Genomic DNA, 13,143 nt, shown 5'->3' with positions numbered 1-13,143 from the left:
GATAAATAAACAATCCACCAAGCACCTGTCTCTGGAGTAATAAAACTGTTAAACGCTGACTAATGCAATGTATTGCTATATGAAACTGAATGGATGATTTGCATTTTAAGGATGTCAAGGGATTTGAAGCCCTTTGAAGTGTACTTAGCTTTCTTTTTTACGCTTTTTAATAAATTTAGAGTACCCAATTATATATTTTTCCCATTAAGGGGCAATTTTGCATGGCCAATCCACCTAACCTGCACATCTTTGGATCGTGGGGGTGTAACCCACACAGACACGGGGAGAATGTGCAAACTCCACACAGACAGTGACCAGGGCCGGGATTCTAACCCGGGTCCTTAGTGCCGTAGTCCCAGTGCTAACCACTGTGCCACATGCCATGCCTGTACTTGGCTTTCAAGGAGGCCTTTGACACTTCTAATAACTGCTGCTTTAAATACTTCTGTCTGAGGCAGCAGATGTTAGGGAAGGGTAAGTGGAAATGCAGTGATTTTCATTCTACTGCTTGGACTGTTCTTCAGATTTCAGGCAGGGATGACTGATGGAGGCCTCTGATTGGGGTCCCTGATGGGGAGTCACTGGTGGGGGTCTCTGACAGGAGGTCTGGGGGGTGTTTGTGTCACCCTCCTGTGTGAGTGCTGTGGGGGTGACCCATTATTCCCCACCCCATATTCGCACGGTAAAACAATATTTGCACCGTAGCACAGTGGTTAGCACTGTTGCTTCACAGCTCCAGGGTCCCAAGTTTGATTCCTGGCTTGGGTCACTGGCTACATGGAGTTTGCACGTTCTCCCCGTGTCTGCGTGGGTTTCCTCCTGGTACTCCCACAAGTCTCGAAAGATGTGCTGTTAGATAATTTGGACATTCTGAATTCTCCCTCTGTGAGCCCGAACAGGCGCCAGAATGTGGCGACCAGGGGCTTCTCACAGTAACTTCATTGCAATGTTAACGTAAGCCTATTTGTGACAATAAATATTATTATTATTGGGCCCAAAATGCGGTGGTCAAGAAACCTCTCCTGAACACACTTTAGAAGTTCTACTCCCTCTCAGTTCTTCACACTACCACTCTCTATATATTAGAAGAATTAACGTCCCCATTAAGACTATTGTATAGTTCTTGCACATTTCTGTAATTTCTGTGCATATTGGTCCTCTATATCATTCCCACTATTTGACTGCTTATGGAATACATCCAACAATTAAATAATACAGCTATTATTTCTTAACTCTAACCAAATAGATATTGTCCTTGACCCTTCCAGATCACCCTCTCTCTCCAACACTGCAACGTTCTCCGTAATCAATACTGCTACCTTACAATGTTTTAGATTGTTACGTGGCGTAACAATGTCTAAAGAAGAGAGTTGTTAATTCATTGCCAGTATTTTACATGTGCACACAAAGTCAACGACTAGTTGATCATGTCATGGTAAACTATGGGCGACATGGTAGCTCAGTGGTTAGCACAGTTGCTTCATAGCGCCAGGGTCCCAGGTTTGATTCCTCGCTTGGGTCATTGTCTGTGTGGAGTCTGCATGTTCTCCCCGTGTCTGCGTGGGTTTCCTCCGGGTGCTCCGGTTTCCTCCCACAAGTCTCGAAAGACGTGCTTGTTAGTTAATGTGGACATTCTGAATTCTCCCTCTGTGTACCCGAACAGGCGCCGAACTTCATTGCTGTGTTAATGTAAGCCTACTTGTGACAATAAAGGTTATTATTATCATTAAAAAAATATATATTTTTTGTTTGTTTGTTACTTACAGCACAGGAGAACATTTGGCCCTTCATTTTTTAAAATGATAATAATAACCTAGCTAGTGCCATTCCCCAGCTCTATCTCTGTAGCCCTCTAAATTCATCACTTTCAAATAAATATCCAGCTCTCTTTTGAAACCTCCTACGCAATCCGCCTTCACCACTCTCCCAGCAGTGCATTCCAAACCCCAGCAACTCTCTGAGTAAAATGTTTCTCATCTTACTCATACCTCTCTTGCTGACCATCTTGGAATTGTGACCACTAGTCACTGGATTGGATTGGATTTGTTTATTGTCACGTGCACCGAGGTACAGTGAAAAGTATTTTTCTGCGAGCAGCTCAACAGATCATTAAGTACATGGGAAGAAAAGGGAAGAAAAGAAAATACATAATAGGGCAACACACCATATACAATGTAACTACATAAGCACTGGCATCGGATGAAGCATACAGGGTGTAGTGTTAATGAAATCAGTCCATAAGAGGGTCATTTAGGAGTCTGGTGACAGTGGGGAAGAAGCCGTTTTTGAGTCTGCTCGTGCGTGTTCTCAGACTTCTGTGCCTCCTGCCCGATGGAAGAAGTTGGAAGAGCGAGTAAGCCGGGTGGGAGGGATCTTTGATTATGCTGCCCGCTTTCCCCAGGCAGCCGGAGGTGTAGATGGAGTCAATGGATGGGAGGCAGGTTCGTGTGATGGACTGGGCGGTGTTCACGACTCTCTGAAGTTTCTTGCAGTCCTGGGCCGAGCAGTTGCCATACCAGGCTGTGATGCAGCCCGATAGGATGCTTTCTATGGTGACATACTGTGCTTTCTATGGTGACATATCACTGACATACCAACAAATGGAAACAGAATTTCCTTCTTTCCCCTGTCAAAGTTGTTCAGAATTTTGAACATCTCAATAAGGTCACCTCTTAATCGTCTCTGCTCCAAGGAGAACAGGCCCAATTTCTCCAATCTTTTCTTGTATCTAAAATTCTTCATTCCTGGTATAATTCCAGTAAACCTCCACTGCACTCTCTCCAGGGCTTTAACATCCTTCTTTAAATGAGGAGCCCAGAACTGAACACATACTCCAAATATGGTCTGACCAATGATTTGTAGAGGTGTAGCATCACTTCCTTGCTTTTATACTCTATGCCTCTATTTATAAACACAAGGATGCTATGAGCCTTCTTAAAAACTGTTTCACCTTGCCTGGCCACCTTCAGAGAATTATGCACTTAAACCCCAAGGTCCCTCTGCTCCTGTACTCCCCTCAAGGTTGTACCATTGAGCCTATATTGTCTCCCCATGTTTCTTCTACAAAAATGCATTACGTCACATTTCACTGCATTGAAGTTCATCTGCCAGTGTCTGTCCATTTGGCCAACTTGTCAACGTTCCTCTGAAGTCGCTCAGAGTCATCCTCACAATTCATGATTCTCCCTAGCTTAGTATCATCTGCAAATTTAGAGATTTTGCCCTCAACTCCCACTTCTAAATCATTTATATAAATCATAAAAAGCAAGGGTCCCAACACTGAGCCCTGGGAACATCACTTTTAACTCGTCTCCACTCTGAGAAATGCCCATCTATACCTTCCCTCTGTTTCATATCTCTTAGCCAGCTTCTAATCCATGTTGCCAAAGACCCATCAATCTCAAACATTTTTCAATTTGCCAACCAACCTATCAAATGCTTTCTTAAAGTCTAAATATATCGGGCGGGATTCTCCAACCCCGCGGCAGAGTGTCCACGCTGTCGCGTTTTATGACGGCGTGAACGGGCCGCTGCCAGGACTAATTCTGGCCCCTACAGGGGGCCAGCATGGCACTGGAGAAGATTGTGCCGCTCCAGCTGCCAATCCCGGCGTGAACTGTGCGCTGCGGGATCCATGCATGCGCAGTAGCGCCGGCCAATGCACACATGCGCAGTGGCCATCTTCAATACGCCGGCTTGGACGCAACATGGCGCAGGGCTACAGGGGCCCGCGCCGAGGAAATGAGTCCCCCAGCCAGAGAGGCCGGCCCGCTGATCGGTGGGCCCCGAGCGCGGACCAGGCCACATCGGAGGCCCTCCGCGGGGTCGGACCTCCCCTCTCCCCCACAGGCCGCCACCCGACCCTTCAACGCCGTGGTCTCGCGGGCTCAGAGCAGTTTAGAACGACGCCGGCGGGACTCGTTTTTTTTCTTATTGTCGCTCGACCCATTTGGGACGGAGAATCGCGGGGGGGGGGGCCGCGACCAGTGCCGTGCCAACCACACCTGCGCCAATGGCACCGATTCTCTGCTCTGTGGAGAGTCGCGTGCCGGCGTCGGGGTGGCCTGGCCCAGTCGTAGGGATTTTCCTTCCCTGCCCAGGGCTGGGAGAATCCCGCCCATATTATCCATGCTACTACCTTCATCCACTGCTGGTGTCACCTCGTCAAAGAACTCAAAAAACTTTGTTAAACATGACCTGCCTTGACAAAGCCATCTTGACTGTCTAGTATTACCTTGGGCGAGATTCTCCACTCCCGCGCCGAAGTGCCCACGCCGTCGTGAACACCGTCGAGGTTCACAACGGCGCGAAACGGCCCCGATCACGACCGATTCAGGCCACGACATTGGGCTAGGATCGGGGCCGCGTCATCTACACGCGCCAGGCCTTGTCACCGTGTAAAGGCGGCGCCGCATAGATGACGCGGCCAGCGCCGCATAACTGGCTTCACCCGCGCATGCGTGGTTGCCGTCTTCTCTGAGTCCGCCCCGCAAGAAGATGGTGGACGGATCTTGCGGGGCCGCGGAAGGAAGGAAGTCCTCCTTCAGAGACGACGGCCCGACGATCGGTGGACACCGATCGCGGGCCATGCCACATTTGAGGTACCCCCCGGTGCAGGATCCCCCCTCCCCACCCCCCGCTGGCCGCCCCCCCAGCGTTCCCGCGCTGTGCCCGACGGCAGCAACCAGGTGTGGACAGCGCCGGGGGGAACCCGCCGTTTTGGCCTGGCCGCTCGGCCCATCCGGGCCTGAGAATAGCGGGGGTGCTGGAGAATTGCCATTTTGGGTGTCTCCGGCGATTCTCCGGCCTGCGGCCCGAGGAACTGGACGGGGCCGTTCCCGCCGCTTGGGAGAATCGCGGGAGGGCGACGGACCGGCGTCCCGGTAAATTTTGGCGGCCCAGGCGATCCTCCCAACCGGCGCGGGAGTAGAGAATCTCTCCCCTTATTTTTCTCTAAGTGAATATTTGTCTCATCCCGTATTATGGCCTCCATGAGTATTCCCACGATTGATGTCAGCTGACAGGTCTGTAATTTCCTGGGCTATCCTTTGCCACTTCCTTAAATCCTGCAACCCTCCAGTCCCGCAAGACGAATCCTGTGTTCAGAGAGGCCTGGAAAATGTTCCTTCTTTCCTTCCTTCCCTTCTTTTCCTGAGCACCTCACAGATGCTCAGTTTGGGGTCTGCCAGCGTCACTCAGCATCTGAACATGTTACAGCCTTGGTTTAAACATGGGCAAAATAGCTGAATGTCAGAGGTGAGGTGAGAGTGACTGCTCTTGTCATCAAGGCAGCATTTGGCATCAAGGAGCCCTCATAAAACTAGAGTCAATGGGAAACAGTGGAAAACTCTCCACTGGCTGGAGTCATACCTGGCACAAAGGAAGATGGTTATGGTTGTTCGAGGTCAAACATCTCAGCCCCAGGACATCACTGCAGACGTTCCTCATGGAAGTGTCCGAGGCCCAACCATCTTCAGCTGCTTCATCAATGACCTCTCTTCTATCAGAAGGTCAGATGTGGGGATGTTTGCGGATGACTGCACAATGTTCAGCACCATTCACGACTCTTCAGATAATGACGTAATCTATGTCAAAATGCAGCAAGACCTGGACAACATCCAGGCTTGGGCTGAAAAGTGTCAAGTTACATTTGCGCTGCACAAGTGCCAGGCAATGACCATCTCCTACATGAGAGGATCTAACTGTCGCCCCTTGACATTCAATGGCAATACCATTGCTGAATCCCCACAATCAACACCCTGGGGGTTACCATTGTTCAGAAGCTGAACTAGACGAGCCATATTAACACTGTGGCTACCAGAACAGGCCAAAGGCTAGGAATCCTACGGCGAGTAATTCACCTCCTGATCCCCCAAAGCCTGTCCTCCATCTCTACAAGGTACAAGTCAGGAGTGTCATGGAATACTCTCCACTTGCCTGGAAGAATCCAGCTCCAACAACACTCAAGAAGCTCGACACCATCCAGGACACAACAGCCTGCTTGATTGCTCCCCTTCCACAAACATTCAATCTCTTCACCACCGACGTACAGTGGCAACCGTGTGTACCATCTACAATATGCACTGCAGGAACTCGACAATGTTCCTTCGGCAGCATCTTCCAAACCCACGGCCACTACCATCTAGAAGGACAAGTGTATCAGATACCTGGAAACACCACCACCTGGAGGTTCCCCTTCAAGTCACTCGTAAGAAGTCTTACAACACCAGGTTAAAGTCCAACAGGTTTGTTTCGATGTCACTAGCTTTCGGAGCGCTGCTCCTTCCTCAGGTGAATGAAGAGGTATGTTCCAGAAACATATATAGAGACAGATTCAAAGATGCCAGACAATGCTTGGAATGCGACCATTTGCAGGTAATTAAGCCTTTACAGATCCAGAGATAGGGGTAACCCCAGGTTAAAGAGGTGTGAATTGTCTCAAGCCAGGACAGTTGGTAGGATTTTGCAAGCCCAGGCCAGATGCTGGGGGGTGACTGTAATGCGACATGAATCCAAGGTCCCGGTTGAGGCCGTATTCATGTGTGCGGAACGTGGCTATAAGTTAGGGTTAGGGTTAGGGCATGCATGCACATGGCTGACAACCTTCAGCGGTCACGCCGTACAACATGGAGTCGGCCTTACGCGTAACCTAACCCATAAACCGCGACCCCTGGGCATCCCCTGATCACACCCCACCAGTCTCCCCAGCCCTTGCAAAAGCCCCCCCCCCCCCCCCCCCCCCCCCCACCACCACCACCCCCGGCCAGCGACACAGATCCTGGCCGAGTGTGATGGCACATGACACTGTCCGCAGCCATCATGACGGGTTCCCACACGGTTGGGACAACACGTGTCCCACGCCATCGGGATCTCGGCCCATTGGGGGTGGAGCATCATGGGTGGACCGGCCGATGATGCTGTTGATACGGCGTGTGCCTGGGGGATGTCATCCAGTACCTGACTGACCTTGATGAGGTTCTGCGGGACATGCCCCGCTTGCAGATTGCTGTGGTCGAGGTGCTGTGGAGCATGTCCCAGTCACTGAAGAGCATCGTCGAGGGCGTCGACAGCATGGTGCCGACATTGGGGAATCGCTAGGGCTGGCAGAGCCAGATGATGCAGGGTCAGCCGGGGCCTGAACCGACTGCCCCTCCGTCCCAGGGTGGATCCCAGGGCCCTATGGGCACCGACCGGGAGGAGGAGGTGCTGGGTGCCAGGCCGGAGCAGTCCCATGGGGCGGCGACTGTGGCCACCAGCTCATCCAAGGCCGCATTTTGGGGTCAACACATGGGATAGGGTGGCACAGCTGTGCACGTGCAGGCAACAAGTGAGCCGGAGCCCTCTGGCCCCAGAGGCCGCCAGAGCTGGCGGCCTCTACCTCTGATGTACATCCTGTGGAGACACCTAGACGTTGTGGCAAAGCTAGGAGGGCAAAGCACATCGAGGATTGCCTTCCTGGTGCCAGGGTCCAGGATGTCTCCGAACGGGTAGAGGGCATCCTGAAGGGGGAGGGCAAACAGGCAGAGGTCGTTGTACATATTGGTACTAACGGCATAGGCAGGAAGGGGGATGAGGTCCTGCAGTAGTTCAGGGAGCTAAGCAGAATGTTAAAACACAGGACCTCTAGGGTTGTAATCTCGGGATTACTCCCTGTGCCACGTGCCAGTGAGGCTAGGCGTAGGAAGATAGAGCAGCTAAACACGTGGCTAAACAGCTGGTGTAGGAGGGAGGGTTTCCGTTATCTGGACCACTGGGAGTCTTCCGGGGCAGGTGTGACCTGTATAAGAAGGACGGGTTGCATCTAAACTGGAGAGGCATAGATATCCTGGCCGCGAGGTTTGCTAGTGTCACACGGGAGGGTTTAAACTAGTATTACAGGGGGTGGGTACCGGAGCAATAGGTCAGAAGGTGAAAGCATTGAGGGAGAACTAGGGAATCGGGTCAGTATGGCTCTGAGGAAGAGCAGACAGGGAGATGTTGCTGAAAACAGCAGGTCTGGTGCATATGTTTGTGGTAAACCACTGTTGCACCTGTATTAGGTGATGTACAGTAGGACCTGTACTACAGTCCCTGCCTGCTGGCTCCGCCCAGGAGGCGGGGTATAAATATGCGTGTCCTCCAGCCAGCAGCCATTTCGCCAGGTGCTGTGGGAGGCCACACATCTGAAAGCAATAAAGCCTCAGTTGGATTCAACTATCGTCTTTGTCCAATTGATCGTGCCTCACTGTTTTAATGCAAGCAGTGTTACGGGTAAGACAGATGAACTTAAAGCTTGGATTAGTACTTAGAACTATGATGTTGTTGCCATTACAGAGACCTGGTTGAGGGAAGGATTAACAGCTGAACGTTCCAGGATTTAGATGTTTCAGGCGGGATGGAGGGGGACGTAAAAGGGGTGGAGGAGTTGCGCTACTGGTTAGGGAGAACATCACAGCTGTACTACGGGAGGACACCTCAGAGGGCAGCGAGGCTATATGGGTAGAGATCAGGTATAAGAAGGGTGCAGTCACAATGTTGGGGGTTTACTACAGGCCTCCCACCAGCCAACGGGAGATAGAGGAGCAGATAGGTAGACAGATTGAGGCACGATCAATTGGACAAAGACGATAGTTGAATCCAACTGAGGCTTTATTGCTATCAGATGTGTGGCCTCCCACAGCAGCTGACGAAATGGCTGCTGGCTGGAGGACACGCATATTTATACAGGCAGGGACTACCGGCAAACCTGTAGTACAGGTCCTACCGTACATCAACTAATACAGGTGCAACAGTGGTTTACCGCACAGATTTTGGAAACGAGTAAAAACAACAGGGTTGTTGTGATGGGAGACTTCAACTTCCCCAATATTGACTGGGACTCACTTAGTGCTAGGGGCCTGGACGGGGCAGAGTTTGTAATGAGCGTCCAGGAGGGCTTCTTAAAACAATATGTAGACAGTCCAACTATGGAAGGGGCTGTACTGGACCTGATATTGGGGAATGAGCCCGGTCAGGTGGTAGAAGTTTCAGTAGGGGAGCATTTTGGGAACAGTGACCACAATTCAGTAAGTTTTAAAGTGCTGGTGGACAAGGATAAGAGTGGCCCTAGTGTGACTGTGCTAAATTGGGGGAAGGCTAATTATAACAATATTAGGCGGGAACTGAAGAACCTAGATTGGGGGAGGATGTTTGAGGGTGAATCAACATCTGACATGTGGGAGGCTTTCAAATGTCAGTTGAAAGGAATTCAGGACTGGCATTTTCCTGTGTGGAAGAAGGATAAATACGGCAAATATCGGGAACCTTGGATAACGAGAGATATTGTAGGCCTCGTCAAAAAGAAAAAGGAGGCATTTGTCAGGGCTAGAAGGCTGAGAACAGACGAAGCCTGTGTGGAATATAAGGAAAGTAGGAAGGAACTTAAGCAAGGAGTCAGGAGGGCTAGAAGGGGTCACGAAAAGTCATTGGCAAATAGGGTTAAGGAAAATCCCAAGACTTTTTAAACATACATAAAAAGCAAGTGGGTAGCCAGGGAAAGGGTTGGCCCACTGAAGGATAGGCAAGGGAATCTATGTGTGGAGCCAGAGGAAATGGGCGAGGTACTAAATGAATACTTTGCATCAGTATTCACCAAAGAGAAGGAATTGGCGGATGTTGAATCTGGATAAGGGTGTGTAGAGAGCCTGGGTCACATTGAGATCCAAAAAGACGAGGTGTTGTGCATCTTGAAAAATATTAAGGTAGATAAGTCCCCAGGGCCGGATGGGATCTACCCCAGAATACTGAAGGAGGCTAGAGAGGAAATTGCTGAGGCCTTGACAGAAATCTTTGGATCCTCACTGTCTTCAGGTGATGTCCCGGAGGACTGGAGAATAGCCAATGTTGTTCCTTTGCTTAAGAAGGGTAACACGGATAATCCAGGGAACTACAGGCCGGTGAGCCTTACGTCAGTGGTAGGGAAATTACTGGAGAGAATTCTTTGAGACAGGATCTACTCCCATTTGGAAGCAAATGGACGTATCAGTGAGAGGCAGCATGGTTTTGTGAAGGGGAGGTTGTGTCTCACGAACTTGATAGAGTTTTTCGAAGAGGTCACAAAGATGATTGATGCAGGTAGGGCAGTGGATGTTGTCTATATGGAATTCAGTAAGGCCTGTGACAAAGTCCCTCATGACAGACTGGTACAAAAGGTGAAGTCACACGGGATCAGGGGTGAGCTGGCAAGGTGGATACAGAACTGGCTAGGTCATAGAAGGCAGAGTGTAGCAATGGAAGGGTGCTTTTCTAATTGGAGGGTTGTGACTAGTGGTGTTCCGCAGGGATCAGTGCTGGGACCTTTGCTGTTCATAGCATATATAAATGATTTGGAGGAAAATGTAACTGGTCTGATTAGTAAGTTTGCAGACGACACAAAGGTTGGTGGAATTACGGATAGCGATGAGGACTGTCAGAGGATACAGCAGGATTTAGATCGTTTGGAGACTTGAGCGGAGAGATGGCAGATGGAGCTTAATCTGGAAAAATGTGAGGTAATGCATTTTGGAAGGTCTAATGCAGGTAGGGGATATTCAGTGAATGGGAGAACCCTCAAGAGTATTGAAAGTCAGAGAGATCTAGGTCTATAGGTCCACAGGTCACTGAAAAGGGCAACACAGGTGGAGAAGGTAGTCAAGAAGGCATACGGCATGCTTGCCTTCATTGGCCGGGGCATTGAGTATAAGAATTGGCAAGTCATGTTGCAGCTGTATAGAACCTTAGTTAGACCACACTTGGAGTATCATGTTCAATTCTGGTCGCCACACTACCAGAAGGATGTGGAGGCTTTAGAGCGGGTGCAGAAGAGGTTTACCAGGATGTTGCCTGGTATGGAGGGCATTAGCTATGAGGAGCGGTTGAATAAACACGGTTTGTTCTCACTGGATCGACGGAGGTTGAGGGGAGACCTGATAGAGGTCTACAAAATTATGAGGGGCATAGACAGAGTGGATAGTCAGAGGCTTTTCCCCAGGGTAGAGCGGTCAATTACTAGGGGGCATAGGTTTAAGGTGAGAGGGGCAAGGTTTAGAGGAGGTGTACAAGGCAAGTTTTTTACACAGAGGTTAGTGGGTGCCTGGAACTCGCTGCCGGAGGAGGTGGTGGAAGCAGGGACGATAGTGACGTTTAAGGGGCATCTTGACAAATACATGAATAGACGGGAATATAGGGATATGGACCCAGGAAGTGTAGAAGATTTTAGTTTAGACAGGCAGGATGGTCGGCACAGGCTTGGAGGGCCGAAGGGCCTGTTCCTGTGCTGTACTTTTCTTTGTTCTTTGATCACTGAGGGCACCGGGGAAGGGGCGGTGGGATAGGTAGAGGGGGCGAGGGGTATGAATTGGCAGCATCGGGCGAGGGGGGGGCCTGTATTGTACAATAAGCACGCCTGTGCACAACCAGTAGGATGATGCTTCTGTCACTTTCTTCCACAATGTATCACCGCGAGATTAAATGGACTTGTTGCATCCCAAGTCAGGCGTGATGAGGCTGTTCAATCAGGCCCAGAATCCAGGAGCCAATTGACTCTGTTTTTGAGTCAGTTTCAAAAATGACAAGTGTGAATTCCACAAAGGAGTGCTATCTGTTTTTTTTCAATGTTTAAAGGACAGCTGGTTCAAATAACCTGACAGGTTGACAGTGCCAAAGACCTTGGGTGGGACACCAAAATGAGAACGGCGATTGGGCAGAGAATGACTCTCGATGCCGAAATTGGGGCAGGCGCCGGTTTGATGCCGGTTGGCTAGTCTCCGCCCCCTCCAAATCGGCATCATCGGGCCGCGCGCCGCGACCAGTTGCAATGCCGTTGGCACGTCATCAACTGTCCCACATGCATGCTGTACCTCCGATGGATCGAGTTCTCAATGGCGCGGGCCATGTGTGATCCCAGTGGTCATGAGTCGGGCGTGCCAGCTGTGGACTGCGGACAGTGTCCAGCGCCGCCACACTCGGCCGCGATCCGTGCCCTGGCCAGGGGGGGGATCTTCAGCTAGGGATAAGAGGAGTGGTGAGAGCTAGCCAGGAGGTGGGCTGTGGGGTACATGGTCCAGCATGGCTGGCACCATGGTGTCTGGCTCAAACAAGGGGGTGTAGGCGTGCGTGGCTGCAGCTTGTCAACCCTGCGCATGTGCGGGCCAGACCCAGCGATTCTCAAGCCGTTTTCCGTGTTTTCCACGGGTATTCCATGCGGCACGGGTGCTAGCCCCTCACCGGTACCGGAATCAGTGAGGGATTTTGTGCCGATATTCCCGTCGTGGAGCACCACAGACTCTGTTGCTGCCAGCACTTAGCCTCAGACACGGAGAATCCAGCCCCTTATCAGCCCAATATGAGTGTTAAAGTTCGCTCAAAAAATTCATACCTCACACATTGGAATTCCTTGCCCAGTGAAGCAGTTGAGGCTCCTTCATTAAATGTTTTCCAAATAAAGATAGATCGTTTTTTGAAGAAAAAGAGGTTATTGTGTTCGGGCCAGAAAGTGGAGTTGAGTCCAGAAAAGATCAGCCATGATCTCATTAAATGGCGGAGCAGTCTCGAGGGGCCATGGAGCCTATTCCTGCCCCTAGTTCTTATGTTTTTATTGTGAACTCAGGGGCGTCATTCTCCGACCCCCCGCTGGGTCGGAGAATGGCCGTTAGCCGCCGTGAATCCCGCCCCCGCCGAAGTCTCCGGTACCGGAGTTTGGGCGGGGGCGGGAATCGGGCCGCGCCGGTTGGCGGGACCCCCGCTCAATTCTCCGGCCCGGATGGGCCGAAGGCCCGCCCAGAAATTGCCTGTCCCGCCGGCGTAAATCAAAGCTGGTATTTACCGGCGGCGTGGGCGGGCTCTGGGGTCGGACGCGGGGCGATCTGACCCCGGGGGGTGCCCCTACGGTGGCCTGGCCCGCGATTGGGGCCCACCGATCCGCGGGCGGGCATGTGCCGTGGGGGGCACTCTTTCCCTTCCGCCTCCACCACGGCCTCCACCATGGCGGAGGCGGAAGAGACTCTCCCCACTGCGCATGGGCAGGAAACTGTCGGCGGCCGCTGACGCTCCCGCGCATGCGCCGCATTTCTGCACCAGCTGGCGGGGCACCAAACGCCATTTCCGTCATCTGGTGGGGCAACAAACGCCATTTCCGCCAGCTGGGGG

This window comes from Scyliorhinus torazame, chromosome 6 (assembly GCF_047496885.1).
Source record: "Scyliorhinus torazame isolate Kashiwa2021f chromosome 6, sScyTor2.1, whole genome shotgun sequence".
In the NCBI taxonomy this organism is placed as follows: domain Eukaryota; kingdom Metazoa; phylum Chordata; class Chondrichthyes; order Carcharhiniformes; family Scyliorhinidae; genus Scyliorhinus; species Scyliorhinus torazame.
This window is presented reverse-complemented; position numbering follows the sequence as displayed.